At 41.3% G+C, this 15740-nt stretch overlaps 1 protein-coding gene across 1 annotated transcript in view; it reads right to left on the reverse strand.

Annotated features, from left to right (window-relative positions):
- Positions 1-15740, reverse strand: part of LOC132823008 (exocyst complex component 6B) — a 649049-nt gene that overhangs the window by 190509 nt on the left and 442800 nt on the right. The gene's annotated exons all lie outside the window — the stretch shown is intronic.

The following is a 15740-nucleotide window of genomic DNA, read 5'->3' on the forward strand; positions in this document are numbered from 1 at the left end:
TGAAACAAACAGAGAATTGTTAGACCATAAGACACAGTTACGAAATAAGGCCATTCAGCCTATTAAGTCTGCTCTGCCATTTAAATCATAGCTGATATGTTTCTCAATCCCAGTCTCCTGCCTCTTCCTTATCTTTGAAACGTCAGTGCTATGAATGAGCATTGAGACATTCCACCTGATCAAGGCATCAAAATAGGACTTGCCTTCATCTAGTGATCATCTGACAGATTCTTAATTGCGTGGAAATCCATTAAATCTTTTAAAATCTTGAACAGACCACACTCTGTCTGGGTGTATGACACTCAAAGAACCTTCCCCCTTCTGCATAAAATGAAAAGAATTAAAGACTAGTGTCTCCATCCAAACAATGGACAGAACAGACTGTAGTAAATTACTACTCTTCATCACTTTATAGAGTGGGACAGAATTTCAAAGTGCCTTTTGCCAGGAAGTGTGAACCATGAATTTTTCACTCCACCAATCCAAAGGTCAACATTGGAGCACTCTCAAAAAGGTGGTTTTACAAACCATCCTTTCTTATTTAATTCTCCCATGCTTTAATTAGGGTCATTATCTAGTAGCTTACGTACTTTAAGTGCATTATTTTGCTCTATGAGGAGCTTACTCAATGCCTAGGGAATCCCAAACACTGCACCGCGTAGAACAATTCTTTGATGTAAAAATCAAAGGGTCTCCATACATGAACTGATTAGTATATAATCAGGTCTCAGAGGGCACCCTTTTCACAATTACTGAATCAATTCAGAACGTTACTTAAAACAGGTTGAGAGAAGGCAATATCTTTTCCTGCAATAATATACCAGCAGGAAAACTTATTATAAACTTTGGATTTACACAATTGGGATATCAGCGATAATCATTTTTTAAATGGCTGAAGAATATTTCTGCAGAATGATTCACTATCAAAATGAAGAAGCCCAAAACATTAACCCTGGCAAAAATTAGCCTGAACTCAGCATATTAACATTGGAAACAAGAAATAGAAAATACTGGAAACGCTCAGCAGATCTGGCAGCATCTGTGGAGAGAAATCACAGTTAACGTTTTGGGTCAAGTGATCGTTCCCCAGAACCGTTCTGGGGAATAGTCACTCAACCCAAAACGTTAACTTTGATTTTTCTCCACAGATGCTGCCAGGCCTGCTGAGCTTTTCCAGCAATTTCTATTTTTGTTTCTGATTTACAGCATCCGTAGGTCTTTCAGTTTTTATTTAGTACACTAATGTTGGAATTGGATTCCTGAAGGGGGGGTGGGGAAGAAGGGGACAACAAGAGTTGAACAATGGAAGGATGTGAAGATGGATGAAAAGTGGGGTAATGAGAAAATACAAGAGGAAGATAGAAAGTTAAGGGTTGCATTTGGATAGTTAGGAATGATGAAGTAAGAGTGAGAAGAGTAGGAGTACAGAGTAAGGGGAAAACAACTGAAAAAACTATGTTGAGAGGGTGGTTTCGTAGAGCTCATCAGTAAGATGGGCTTCTTGGGCCAAATGGTTTTTAACTATCCCAATGTAAATTAAAAATCATCATCAACTCTTCAAATATTGCGAGCATATTTAACTCTAGTAAATTGATTCAAAAAGGTGCTAGAGGCTGATTTGGATCTATCTTTCAAAAATTTATATTTACACTCCAAATCTAGTGAAACATCTCAGGATAGTACCGTTTGTGGGGGGAAAGTAGGGACATGTATGGGGTACAGGGGTTGACAGTGTGAGAGTCATAGACTTGCTGGATTTTGGGAGCTGAACGGCAGCAGAAGTAACTGATTAATTCCAATCAGCTTTTTGTTTCAAGCAGGTACTTCTCATTTGGAGAGACAATTTTTCTAAACTGAACAGCCAATGTCTATGAGCCTTTACATTGAACGGAATGAGTTCCAGAGCTCCAGAAGTCCAATGAAATTTACCTGTGGGAATGGGTTCTGAAAGAGATTCGGTCTTAGCATTCAGAGATCCATTTGAACTCATCAAGGTGAAGATATAGAGTTATAAAGATGCACAGCATGGAAACAGGCCCTTTAGTCCAACTCGTCCATACTGACCAGATATCCTAAATTAATCTAGTCCCATTTGCCAGCACTTGGCTCATATCCCTTTAAAGCCTTCTTATTCATGTACCCATCCAGATGTCTTTTAAGTGTACCAGCCTCTACCACTTCCTCTGGCAGGTTATTCCATGCATGCACCAACCTCACCTTAAACCGATGCCCTCTAGTTCTGGACTCCCCGACCCCAGGGAAAAATAAACCTTGTCTCACGATTTTATAAACCTCTACAAGGTCACCCCTCAGTCACCAAATTCCAGGGAAACAGCACCAGCCTGTTCAGCCTCTCCCTATAGCTTAAACCCTCCAGCCCTGGCAACATCCTTGTAAATCTTTTCTGAACTCTTTCAACAACATTCTTCCAATAGGAGGGAGACCAGAATTGCATACAATATTCCAAAAGTGGCCTAACCAATGTCCTGTACAGCTGCAACGTTACCTCCCAACTCAATGCTCTGACCAATAAAGGAAAGCATACCAAACATCTTCTTCACTATCCCCCAAAAAAACTGCTCATCAAAAAGCCTGCTTGACCTTAGGAATCCAAAGTCAGTAGCTCTCCTCCTGGTTCATGTTAGATACAGTCGAATGCCCCTCCACAAGACTGTCAGATTAAATAAGTGGGTTAGAGACACTGTACTGTCATGCACTCATTAGTCAGGTAGATACTTCTTGTTGCATTAACAACTTCAAAAATCACAATCCTAACTGCGGAGATCAAACAATGCACTTTCCAAACAAGGTAAATGGCATAATATTGCTCTAGTGAATTAATGTTAAGGGACCCATCAACCACTCTTGTAAGCAAGTGCTTATCTTAATTATTGCTTATATTCACTCAAATAAATTCTGAATTTTTTTGATTTCCCAAATCAAGATAATTTGTCACTACTGTACTGATCTCCATTTGGTTAACAGGGCGTATCATACCTCCTTCTCTTTTCTTCTGTTCTTCTAAAACGAGAACATTCACGGCTAGGCTGTCATCACTTTGTAACCATGCCTCTGCAATGGCTGCCATATCATACACCTTTAGTTTTTCAGCTAGCGATTCATCTATCTTGTTACAATGGTGTCTATATTCAGATAAAAAGTCTTTAATTGTATCTTATTGATTTTCCCAACTCTGATTTAACTTAGTGCATTCTTACCTCTGTGTGTGCTCTCCCTTCCTGTCAGACTTTGGTTATAATTACTCATATGAATATCCTGCTTTCTCTTTAACTTTCCTCACCACATGTGATTTTCCCTCCATCTTCACGGTTTAATCTAAAGACCTCTCCATAACAGTAGTTATAGGATTCATCAATACACACCCAAGCTCAGTTTTGATGAAGACCGTTCCAACAGCACCATTTCCTCTTTCCTCAACACCCAATGAATCAAAACCCATTTGTCCTTTGAACCCTGCATTCAACTATGACCTTTTATGTCCCTTGTCGATTTGCTTGTGGCTCAGTTTGGAATCCAGAGATTATTTGTAGCTCTGCATTTTGATTTTGCCTCTCACTGCTCATACTCCCTTGTCAGCAGCTCTTTCTTAGGAACACCTTTTATTCTTGCCCTCCATTCCAGGTTCGTCCCTAGCCTGGAGATGTCACAATACGTAGCACAGAGCATGACAATACAGTCTTCAGGACTCATGCTGTCAGATACACAGCACAATGTACATTTCCCTAACTGTTCTGCACCCCCACCCAGTGTAACTTCATTCTCTTTTATTCCCTATCGGTATCAGGGCTTCACATACAGTAATGCTCAACTTTGTTGACCTTAATCAGTTTATAATCTTATGAAATAAGATTCATAATAATCCACGTCCAATCAAGGGATGTCTTCTCAAGAGAGGGACTAAAAAATGCATAGTTGTTTCAACATGAGACTACTGCATGCTTGGAAGTACAGTACATGGGTATCTTTAAGGACCACTTTTATTTAAGTACATAATTTGTATGATGAGGAGAGTTGGGGCAATGGAGAAAGATAAGGAAGGGTAGAATTGGCCTCCTTCATTTCTGCTGGTCTGAGTCACTATCCCCAGGCCCTTCCGTTCAAAGAGTTGTATTCTTTGCCACCATTAAGGACTGCTGAAAGAACTGCTGCAAAGGCTTAACACCCACTCAGCAGGACATCAACCAGGCTGAGAAATGAAGGACAGAAGACAAAGTGAAGGGTTAGATTCAGAAAGCTTGCAATTAAAACTGAGGAAGGTGAAGGGATGTTTTCGATCTATGGTTTGGCTAAAGCAGTTCAAATCAGAAGTCAAAACAACTCTGCTTTTGCATTTCCAACATTACGGTAGCAAATATACTTCAAAGCTAGTACTTAATTGGTTTTGGGCCACTTGGTGTGGTGAAAGGCACTATGATAGATAGTTCTTTCCTTCTAAACTGGTGCTATGATTAAGTTATTGCTGTCTAACATATCAACAGCAACATAGTATGACTGTGACCTCACAATACTGGCAAATCTCTAATTTAGTTGCAAGATACAGGCAAACAGCAGAAAACACAATGTGCCTCCCTGCTGATTGAGGAATCGTGCAGACAATGCATTTAATAAAAGGGTTTGCTCTAGGATACACATTCTCAATGCCAATGCTCCCCCCTAGCACTTGGCTTCAAATGCATAGGTAAAGTGCTGGAAACAATCAGTGTTTGAAATCGCAACCTGTCCATCCTGCAGGAGGCATCTGTCAACAACACTGCATTACACTCGAGACTACAATATTCTTTGTGATGGTTGTGCGAGGAGATAAAGGAAATGAGTGACACAAGGGTTAGTCAGTGCTTTGGGGAAGAATCCTGCCACAAGGCAGTGAGGACAGATGCTTTTTACTTCATAGAATGTCTATTTCACCTCCCTTGTGCAAACCTACCTCGAAGACAAAGATCCAGTTTCAGAGCAACATCTGCATTTTAAAATTAACTGGTTAGATAAACTGGTTATTCATCTGACTGCTGGTTATGGATGCACACAAATGGCTGCTACATTCAATTGCATAACAGCACACAAGTGATAAGACACTACATAAATTTAAGCTCTTTCTTTCAATTCTTTGATTAAGTTATTCCAACTACCAACTCATTCCTGCACAATGCTGTCTCAGTGACTCAGACTCCAGTTATTATAAACCAATCAAACCCCCTGATTAGATTCCAGCCTGCAACTATCTGTTGCATGGCTGGAATGGCTATCAGTTATTCTATATTTAATCCATCTACTTCTTTCGATTAGATCCCAGCCTGTCATCGTTGCCGTAACTCACTCTATTATTGTATATAAAGCTATTTGAACCTTTTGATTAGATTTAAAGCTGCAACGTATTCTTGGGTATTCATTACTCACATGCAAACAAACTGGTACCTAAAATTTGATCTTGGTATGTACTATGTTCTAAATATAATTTAAACCCTAACACAATCAGCATTTGTAGACTCCCTGCAAAATGACAGTGTAAGTAAACAAAAAAGTTTTTTATTTTATAACAACATTTTACAGAATATCTGCAAGTGTGCAGCTATGTACACAACCAGGTCAAGATAGGAAACGGACATCTCATTCAAATTCATACATATGAAGAACTTCAATAGAATGACCCTCCTTTCATTTTTTATTGAATTACAACACATCTAAAGCTTTTCAAGCACTCCCTCTTTGCACTATTAAAAATGGACCTAAACTCTTGTCAATCATTTCGACTGAGTAAAACTCCAAGGGATTAAATCACTCTCACTGTCCATCATGAGCTAAATCTCACCCCTACCAATTGCCATTTATGCAATTTCATCAGATTAAATCACTTCACAATCACTCCCATTTTGTCCAATTCCGGTGGACCAAACCTCTTCCCAATCTCTCCCATGTTTTTCCCAATTTCAATGGACCAATTCTCTTCCCAATCACTCTTATGATTGATCAACATCTTGCCAATCCCTTCCAACATACAGAATTTTAATGGGTTTCAAACAACACCCCCTAAAGTTCCAACAACTCAAAGCATTAGCAACCAATCTCAATGAAAAGTTCACCTCTGGAGATAAGAGAACGTTTTATAGTCTAACCACTTTTGGGCTTGTGCTTTCTGTTGATTAGATTAGATCACTTACAGCCCAACAAGTCCACACTGAAGAGGAACCCACCCAGACCCATTCCCCTACATTTACCCCTTCACCTAACACTATGGGCAATTTAGCATGGCCAATTCACCTAACCTGCACATTTTTTTTTGGGAGGAAACCAGAGCACCCGGAGGAAACCCATACAGATACGGCGAACTCCACACATTCAGTTGCCTAAGGCGGGAATTGAACCCGGGTCTCTGGCGCTGTGAGGCAGCAGTGCTAACCACTGAGCCACGGTGCCACCCCTGATGTTGGAGGCCTAATATGAATCATTAAATATGCTGTGGATGGAGAGGTTTGCAATTAGCTATTTTTGTTTGCATTTTATTGAAATCCCAGTCTAACTGAAACCATTCCTTGGCAAAGTAGCCTGTCTTGTTTATCAGTAGTTGGCTGGAACAGGATCTACTATACCAGGACAAAATGTCCAACAGGCAGGCAGGATGAACAGGAGATTGTTTGCAAAACATTAACTTAATCGTTTTGTGGAGTTTTTTTATCTGCTACAAATACTTAGATAAATATAACAATGGTGCTCTGCTGGTATATCCTTCAGGAGTTAACAGTTTTATGGCGAGGGCAGTCTGTACTTGGTGTACTGGAATTCACTATCTGAAAAGATGGTACAAGCAGATTCAGTAGAGGCTTTCAAAAAGGGAGGAAAACTCAAAGAATAAAACTATGAAGGTTAGGGGGAAAGAGCAGAGGAGTATGGGATGAATTGATTACCTTTTTCAACACAGCCCCAAAGGCATGATGGACTGCGTCACCATTTTTACTGTACAAGTAAGTCAAAAATCAGCACCAAATGAGGCTGTTCAGCCCATCATGTCTGTATCAACGCTCTGCAAGAGCAAATTAGCTTATCCTAATCTTTACCCACTGCCTTGTATTTTTTTCTCTCCTGTTTATCTAATTCCCTTTTGAAAGCTGCAATTGAATCTATTTCCACCACAGACCCAGGCAGTACATTACAGACATTAATTGTTTGGTGCATCAAAATAAACTTCCCCATGTCACTAATTTTTTTTGGTGTTCACCTTTATATTGGTACCTTCTGATTCTCGATCTTTCCATCAATTAATATCACAGGAGTTACCACTAACCAGAAGCTTAACTGGACTAGCCACATAAAAGCTGTGGCTATAACAGCAGGTTAGGGGCTAGGATTTCTGTGACAAGTAACTCACCTTCCCTATCCACCACCAAAAAGACACAAGTCAGATGAATACTCCCCACCTGACTGGGGGATGAGCAGCCCAATACACAAGAATGTCAATATGACCCAAAATGCAATAGCATGATGGACTGGTCTATTGGACTTGCTCTATTCCTGATGAAGGGCTTTTGCCTGAAACGTCGATTTTCCTGCTCCTCGGATACTGTCCGGCTGCTGTGCTTTTCCAGGACCACTCTAAGCTAGACTCTGGTTTCCAGCATCTCTAGTCCTTGTTTTTACCTGATGGACTGGCCTCCCACCCACCATTTTAAACTTTCAATTTCTCCACCACTAGCAGTGTGACAGCAGTGTACTATCTTAAGGTGCACTGTAGCAATTCACCAACCCTCCTTTTCCAATATCTTCCAAACCTATGACCTCAATCACCTAGAAAGTTAAGGACTGCGCCACCTACAAGTTCAACTCCAACCATTCTGACTTGGAACTATATCATCATTTCTTCAGTATCGTTAGCTCAAAATCCTGGAACTCCCTTCTTCGCACAGTGTGTGTATCTAAACCACACTGACTGCAGTGGTTCAAGGAGACAACTTACATCCACCTTTGAAACAGCAATTCATTATGGACAATAGATAATGGCCAAGCTATCAATATTCACATCCCATGAACAAATAAAGAAAGATACAATTTCTCTCTACTCTGTCTAGGTTTCTATTACTTTAAATATCTCCACCAAATCTCCCTCAACATTCTTTATGCTATAAACAACAGGTACAGCTTTTCCATGTAGCTGAAGTTCCTCATCCTTGGAACTATTTTCATAAATCTTTCTGAAGCATTCATATCCTTCTTAAATGCAGTGCTCAGAATTAAACTCAAACACCAGGTGCGGTTGAGCTAGTGCTTGTTTAAAAAAAAAATCATCGGAACATGTTTTCTTTCATGTTCTATATCTCTACTGATAAACCCAGGAACTCTGCTACCTTTTTAACTTGCTCTTTCAAACTGCTCTGCCACCTTTAAATATATGCCTTGTACACCCAAATCTAAGTCATTAATCTTGATAGTTTTCGGCAGATAGAAAAAGATCTGCATTGTTTTAAAGTCAGCAGGCGTGTACCTTTATGATATCCTGGTCAATAGTTATCCCTGAAACAACCTCACAGGAAATAGACCATCCCGTCATTAACACATTGCTGCTACAGCCACGTGATTGCTTTATTTCTTATTCTTTCATGGCTGGGTGCCCGTCCCGAGTAGCCCTGGGAAGATGGTAGTCAGCTTTCTTGTTGGATCTTTACAGTCCATGTGGTGTAGGTTCACACTGAGCTCTGTTAGGGAGACGGTTCCAGCATTTTGACCCAGCAATAGTGAAGCAAGGGCCACACAGTTCTAAGTCAGGATGGTGAGAGGAACTAGCAGATCTTTTCATGTGTCTGCCAGCCTTTACTTTCTGGATGGTAGAGATTATTGTCTAAGAAGGACGAATACATGAATAGGAAGGGGATGGAGGGATATGGATCCTTTAAGTGAAGACAGAACATAGAACATAGAAACAAAGAACATAGAAAAATACAGCGCAGTACAGGCCCTTCGGCCCTCGATGTTGCGCCAACTGAAGCCTACCTAACCTACACTAGCCCAATAACCTCCATATGTTTGTCCAATGCCCGCTTAAATGACCATAAAGAGGGAGAGTCCACCACTGCTAATGGCAGGGCATTCCATGAACTCACAACTCGCTGAGTAAAAAATCTATCCCTAACATCTGTCCTATACCTACCACCCCTTAATTTAAAGCTGTGTCCCCTAGTAACAGCTGACTCCATTAGCGGAAAAAGGTTCTCACTGTCAACCCTATCTAAACCCCTAATCATCTTGTACCCCTCTATCAAATCTCCCCTAAACCTTCTTTTCTCCAATGAGAACAGCCCCAAGTGCCTCAGCCTTTCCTCATACGATCTTCCTACCATGCCAGGCAACATCCTGGTAAACCTCCTCTGCACTCGTTCCAATGCCTCCACATCCTTCCTATAGTATGGCGACCAAACCTGCACACAATACTCCAGATGAGACCGCACCAGAGTCTTATACAACTGCAACATGACCTCAGGACTCCGGAACTCAATTCCTCTACCAATAAAGCCCAGTACGCCATATGCCTTCTTCACAGCACTATTTACCTGGGTGGCAACTTTCAGAGATCTGTGTACATGGACACCAAGATCCCTCTGCTCATCCACACTAGCAAGTAGCCTACCATTAGCCCAGTAATCCATCATCTTGTTACTCCTACCAAAGTGAATGACTTCACACTTAGCCACATTGAACTCCATTTGCCACCTTTCTGCCCAGCTCTGCAACTTATCTATATCCCGCTGTAACCTGCCACATCCTTCTTCGCTGTCCACAACTCCACCGACTTTCGTGACATCCGCAAACTTGCTCACCCAGCCTTCAAGCCCCTCCTCCAGGTCATTTATAAAAATGACAAACAGCAATGGTCCCAAAACAGATCCTTGTGGAACACCACTAGTAACTGCACTCCAAGATGAATCTATACCATCAACTACTACCCTCTGTCTCCTTCCAGCCAGCCAATTCCTAATCCAAACCTCTAATGCACCCTCAATGCCATACCTCCGTAGTTTTTGCATTAGCCTGCCATGGGGTACTTTATCGAACGCCTTGCTAAAATCCATATACACCACATCTACTGCTTTACCCTCGTCCACTTCCTTGGTCACCTTCTCAAAGAACACAATAAGGTTTGTGAGGCATGACCTGCCCTCCACAAAACCATGCTGACTATCCTTGATCACATTATTCCTATCCAGATGTTCATAAATCCTATCCCTTACAATTCTCTCTAAGACTTTGCCCACAACAGAAGTCAGACTCACTGGCCTATAGTTACTAGGGCTATTCCTACTCCCCTTCTTGAACAAGGGGACCACATTCGCTATCCTCCAGTCTTCTGGCACTATTCCCGTAGACAACGACGACATAAAAATCAAGACCAATGGCTCCGCTATCTCCTCCCTAGCTTCCCAGAGGATCCTAGGATAAATGCCATCAGGCCCAGGGGACTTATCTATTTTCATCCTTTCCAGTATTCCCCAGACCTCTTCCCTATGTACCTCAAGGCCATCCATTCTAATCACTTGTGACCCAATATTCACATCAGCAACAGTGTCCTGTTCCTGTGTGAATACTGACGAAAAGTATTGAGTTAGTGTCTCTCCAATCTCCTCCGCCTCCACACACAACTTCCCACTACTATCCTTGACTGGACCGATACCTACCCTAGTCATCCTTTTATTCCTGACATACCTATAGAAAGCCTTTGGGTTTTCCCTAATCCTACCAACTAAGGACTTTTCATGTCCCCTTCTCGCTGCTCTTAGCTCTCTCTTTAGATCCTTCCTGGCTACCTTATAACTCTCAATCGCCCCAACTGAACCTTCACGCCTCATCTTTACATAGGCCGCCCTCTTCCCTTTCACAAGGGATTCCAATTCCTTATTAAACCACGGCTCCCTCACAAGGCCCTTTACTCCCTGCCTGACGGGTACATATTTATCAAGGACACCCATTAGCTGTTCCTTGAACAATCTCCACATATCATTTGTGTTCTTCCCTTGAAGCCTATTTTTCCAATCCACGCATCCTAAGTCATGCCTCACCGCATCATAATTTCCCTGCCCCCAGCTATAACTGTTACCCTGCAGTGCACACTTATCCCTCTCCATCACTAGAGTAAAAGTCACCGAGTTGTGGTCACTGTCCCCGAAGTGCTCACCTCCCTCCAAGTCTAACACCTGGCTTCTAAGACAGCCTCTAAGACAGCTTTAGTATGGAAAGGCAAAATGTGTCAGCGCAGGCTTGGAGGGCCAAAGGGTTTGTTCCTGTGCTGCATTGTTCTCAGCCTTAGTGGGCTGTTGCAGTCATTTTGTAATGGTGCATATTGCTGCCACTCTGCTTCATCCAGGCAGTTAGAGAGTTTCTATCACTCCTGACTTGTACCTTATAGATTGTGGGCAGGCTTTGATGCATCAGCAGGTGATTAAAGTGTTGCAGAATTCCCAACCTCTGAACTGCTCTTCTAATCACAGTGTTTATACGGTCAGTTCAGTTCAGTTTCTGGTCAATAGTAATCCCCCGGATGATGGTAGTGTGGGTTCAGCGATGGTAATGGTTAGATTATCTCTTGTTGAAGATGGTCATTGCCTGGCACGTGTGCTGTGAATGTTGCTTGCCATTTATAAGCTCAAGCCTGAATGCCACCCAAATGCAATTGCTGCATTTGTACATAGGCTCCTTCATTAAAGAGTCGTGAATGGCACTGAACATTGTGCAATCATCAGCAAACATCCCCAATTCTGGGCTTATGATGGAGGAGAGGTAATTGGCAAAGCAGCTGAAGATGGTTTGGCTCTTGGAATATCCCAAAGTCTTTCAGAAATATTCTTGTCCTTTTGAAGTGTAATTAAAGTTCTAATGGAGGCAAGTTCATTGAAAACCTAATAGCACTTTTTGAAGTCCTGAGTCTTTCTTATGTTGCAATAAACATTCCTGGATGAACCATCATGTATGACATCCAAATGCCACACCCTCCCTACCTAATAAATTAGTGGTAGTTCACCTTTTTCAAGATGGTGGCCAAAGATCGGAATGTTCAGGCTCTGTTCCCCAACACTGTCATTCACCTGGCCGTCCACTTTCTTCTTGCTGGTTTCTATTTTGTTTCTTTATTTCTCTTTTGTATCAGCGTTCAGCTTTTCATCGTTCTTGTGGCTGCAGTGAAGGAAGATGGCTGCGAAGGCCTGCTGCTGCGGAAATGACAGTGTGGCAGATCCAGACGTCCATTCCTCATGGCCATAATGACCGCAGCTTTATCGAAGGTTTCATCATCAGTGGGTCTGGTCCTTTTCTCCTGGCAGTAGTTTCAGCAGTAGTTTTAATGGTGATCGCACGGTGGTTCCAGTTTGTCTCTTGTGACCACGGAGGGAATGTGGCAGCTTCAGGCGGCAACTGACGTGGCGATGGCTTGAGTGACGGACTTCAGTGATGGTGACTTGGTGGGTCCGGTCTGTCCCTTGTTGCTATGGCTTCAATTTTGCCCTCAGTGATGGGCAGCGTGGTGGGCCCAGTCCGTAAATCCGTGCTTTGGCGGCCTCAGAGGTGGTGTCTCGTAGCCACTCCAGAAACCCAGAAGCAGTGGAGGAAACAAAAGATGATCTTTGTTTGAACTTTGACTCAATTATTTCTTTTTATAATTTCTGTAATTAAAATGGCGCCGGATTGTGGAGACTTACACACATCTCATTGTAGTTTCATAAATACAAGTGACAATAAATTGCTATTCTATTCTACCTTCCTGTTCCATGTATGTACCTCCCCAGCAAGTATTGTATCCTCAAAACGGAGACTTATGCTAACGAGCAATTTTGTGTTCTTGTGACATTTAAAACAGATGTCGAGTGAATGAAAGCACTTGTGAAATGTAGGAACGATGGTACATTAATAAACACAAGTCACTTTGAATACAAGTTGCTCCCACAAAACTCCATGTAGTATGAATGAGAAAATGATTTTTTTGATGGCATGTAATGAGGGATAAATATTGGCCAAGACACTGTATTAATTCCCAAATCTTTTTCAAGATAGTGATCACAGGATATTTTTACATCCATGGAAGAAGGCAGACTGGACCTCACCTCTCACTTGAAATGGAAAGGATGAATGATACAAACGCCATTATTTCAGGTATTTCTGGGATCAATGGGAGACAATGCGAGGGTGAAAAAATTAAACAAGTGTTGTAGGAAAAACAGAAGTGTGCAAAAAGACACCACCAAACTCAATACCTTGCTTCCGTGGGACTCAAGCCGATGACCCGGCATACCTAACATGATTGACGGGCTGACCCCATCACTCCAGGGTTCAGCAAGAATGACAGCTAAATATCCTGCTGGCTCTCTGTGCCGACCTTCTAATAAAAACCAATTGAAACCTGTCACGTTACTGAAGGAAAGAAGTGGCAGGCGACATTATTGGTCAGGGATAGTGGAGCATTGTTTTGCAGGGGGCCCTTTTTAGCTGGACAACAACTCCAGCAGAGAAGAGGGCAGCAAAGTGCACTCAAAGCATTTTATTTAAATTTCCTTCTGACATTCAGGCTTTGTTTTTTTTTGTCACAAGCTGACAAGTATTTTAAAAGCACCTTAGACAACAGATTTGAGGAATTTTCTCAAATGACACACACAAACCCTTTGTATTGAAGGCTAACATTCATTGTCTCCAGCTCCAATTCATTCTTTCCAGAACCTCACAACTGTGGAGCTTCAGAGTCTTCCCCCTATCACTGATGGGCTTTTAAACCTCAAGACTGGCAACAACGAATCATCATTACTTCATTTTACTTACACTTTTCCTGCTACTTCTTTTACTTTAAGATCGTGTCAATGTTTTGAAAATGATCAGGAAAATTATCCCCAGGTTCCCAGCCAATGCTAACCCCTCCAACGACAGGGGATCTGGTTGTATTTGGGTTGGCATGGATACGATAGGCCAAATGGCCCTCTTCTGTGCTGTATCATTTCTATGGTTCTATCATTAAAAGGTTATGTAGCCTTTTCATCAACATGGTGTCTGCTGAACTTGCTGTGTGAAAATTGGCTGCCCTGTTCCCAACATCGAAACAGTAATTACACTACAAATATATTTAAAGTACTTTGGAACGTTTTGACAGGAACACCAGAACAGGAGTACAGCAATCAGACCCTCAAGGCTGTTTCACCATTCAGTGACATCATGGCTGATCTCTAGCTTAACTTCATGTACCTACATTTGTGAACAAAGAAGTGTCTACCTTAAATATAAAATTAACAACTTATCTAGCAACCATTCCTATTTGTGGAATAGCGTTCCAACTGTCTACCACTCTTTGTGGGCAGATGTGTTTACTAATCTAAAGAGGGGTGGGGCCATGGAGGAAAACATTTGCAAGGCTATGGGGAAAGAGCAGAAAAATGGAAATAATTGGACAGTTTTTTTTTTCCAAAGAGCTGGCACAGGCATAATGAGTTGGAAGGTCTCTAACTGTGCTGAAGGATTCTACAAACAAACAATGGAAAATGTGTTGCCCACTCAAACGAGCCTCAAATGCAACATCAATAAGCTGAAATATAGAGTGCAGGAGGCTTGTTTATTTTTTATAAATGTGCTCTCAGGATGTGGGTGAAGCTGGCAAAAATGGCTTTACTGCCCATCCCAAGCTGCTGTAACCGCAGCCACGTACTGAGAGCTAAGCGACACAAAACTAAAGTTCAAACTAAAACATGTAAGAGTGTAACCAGGAAACCAACAATTATTACTTTCAATCCTCTGGCCAGTTACTTAACTGGCTTATAATGTTATTTACTGTTTTCTGTAACTTTACAAGTATGCTTAGCTTTTTTAATTAAAATCAACTTGCCGATGGCTGAATGATTCTATGAGTCTTTCCTTATTCAGTATCAGCTGTTTTGCATTGTAAACAAGAGTCTAACCCATGGGTCATTGGTGTCTTTCTAACTCAAGAGGCCTTTTTATAAAAAATGCCCAAAATCAAAACCAATAGGAGCCACAAGATGAAACCTAGCATGTCTAAACCGTGCTATCTTAAACCAGATACTAAACAAACCTGAAACTATCTCAACTATCTCCAGTAGAGGGATATATAATCAATATAAGACATATGTATCAATAGAAATAATATGAAATTAAAATGACGCTAATTTTGAATTGTCACCATTTTTGACCTGTTCTTCAACTATAATGTTATCGGTGAAATCATCCTTACAGCAAACTTTATCTTGTCGTGTGTATGATTAAGACAATTTTTTAGCTATTGGTTCTCACAATTAAATAAAGCTTTAAATGGCATATTAAAAATAACTTGTCATCTCAGACATGTCCAAAACAATAATGGCTACAATCATAAAACGTGTTCCTTGAACTAAAGGCATAAATCTATAATCATGGTGTAGCTGTACCACTCAAACAGTCTATTCTGAGCAAAAAGGCATTTTCTCATTTGAATAATCATTACAAACTGTAATGTGCAGCATAACGATTAGACTTTTATTTGCCTAATAAACACACAACTTTTATATTTCTTGACTTTATTTTTGTTTGTGCTTTTTAAAACTAATTTATTGGTGTTCCTGGCTGGGCCAGCATTTATTGTCCATCCCTAGTTGCCTTTATGAAGGTAATGGTGAGCAGCCTTCTTGAACCATTACAGTCCACATGTTAGAGGTCGACCCATAATGTCCTTAGGAAGGGAATTCCAGGATTTTGACCCAGCGACAGCGAATGGCAAT

This window comes from Hemiscyllium ocellatum, chromosome 1 (genome assembly GCF_020745735.1).
Source record: "Hemiscyllium ocellatum isolate sHemOce1 chromosome 1, sHemOce1.pat.X.cur, whole genome shotgun sequence".
Taxonomy (NCBI): domain Eukaryota; kingdom Metazoa; phylum Chordata; class Chondrichthyes; order Orectolobiformes; family Hemiscylliidae; genus Hemiscyllium; species Hemiscyllium ocellatum.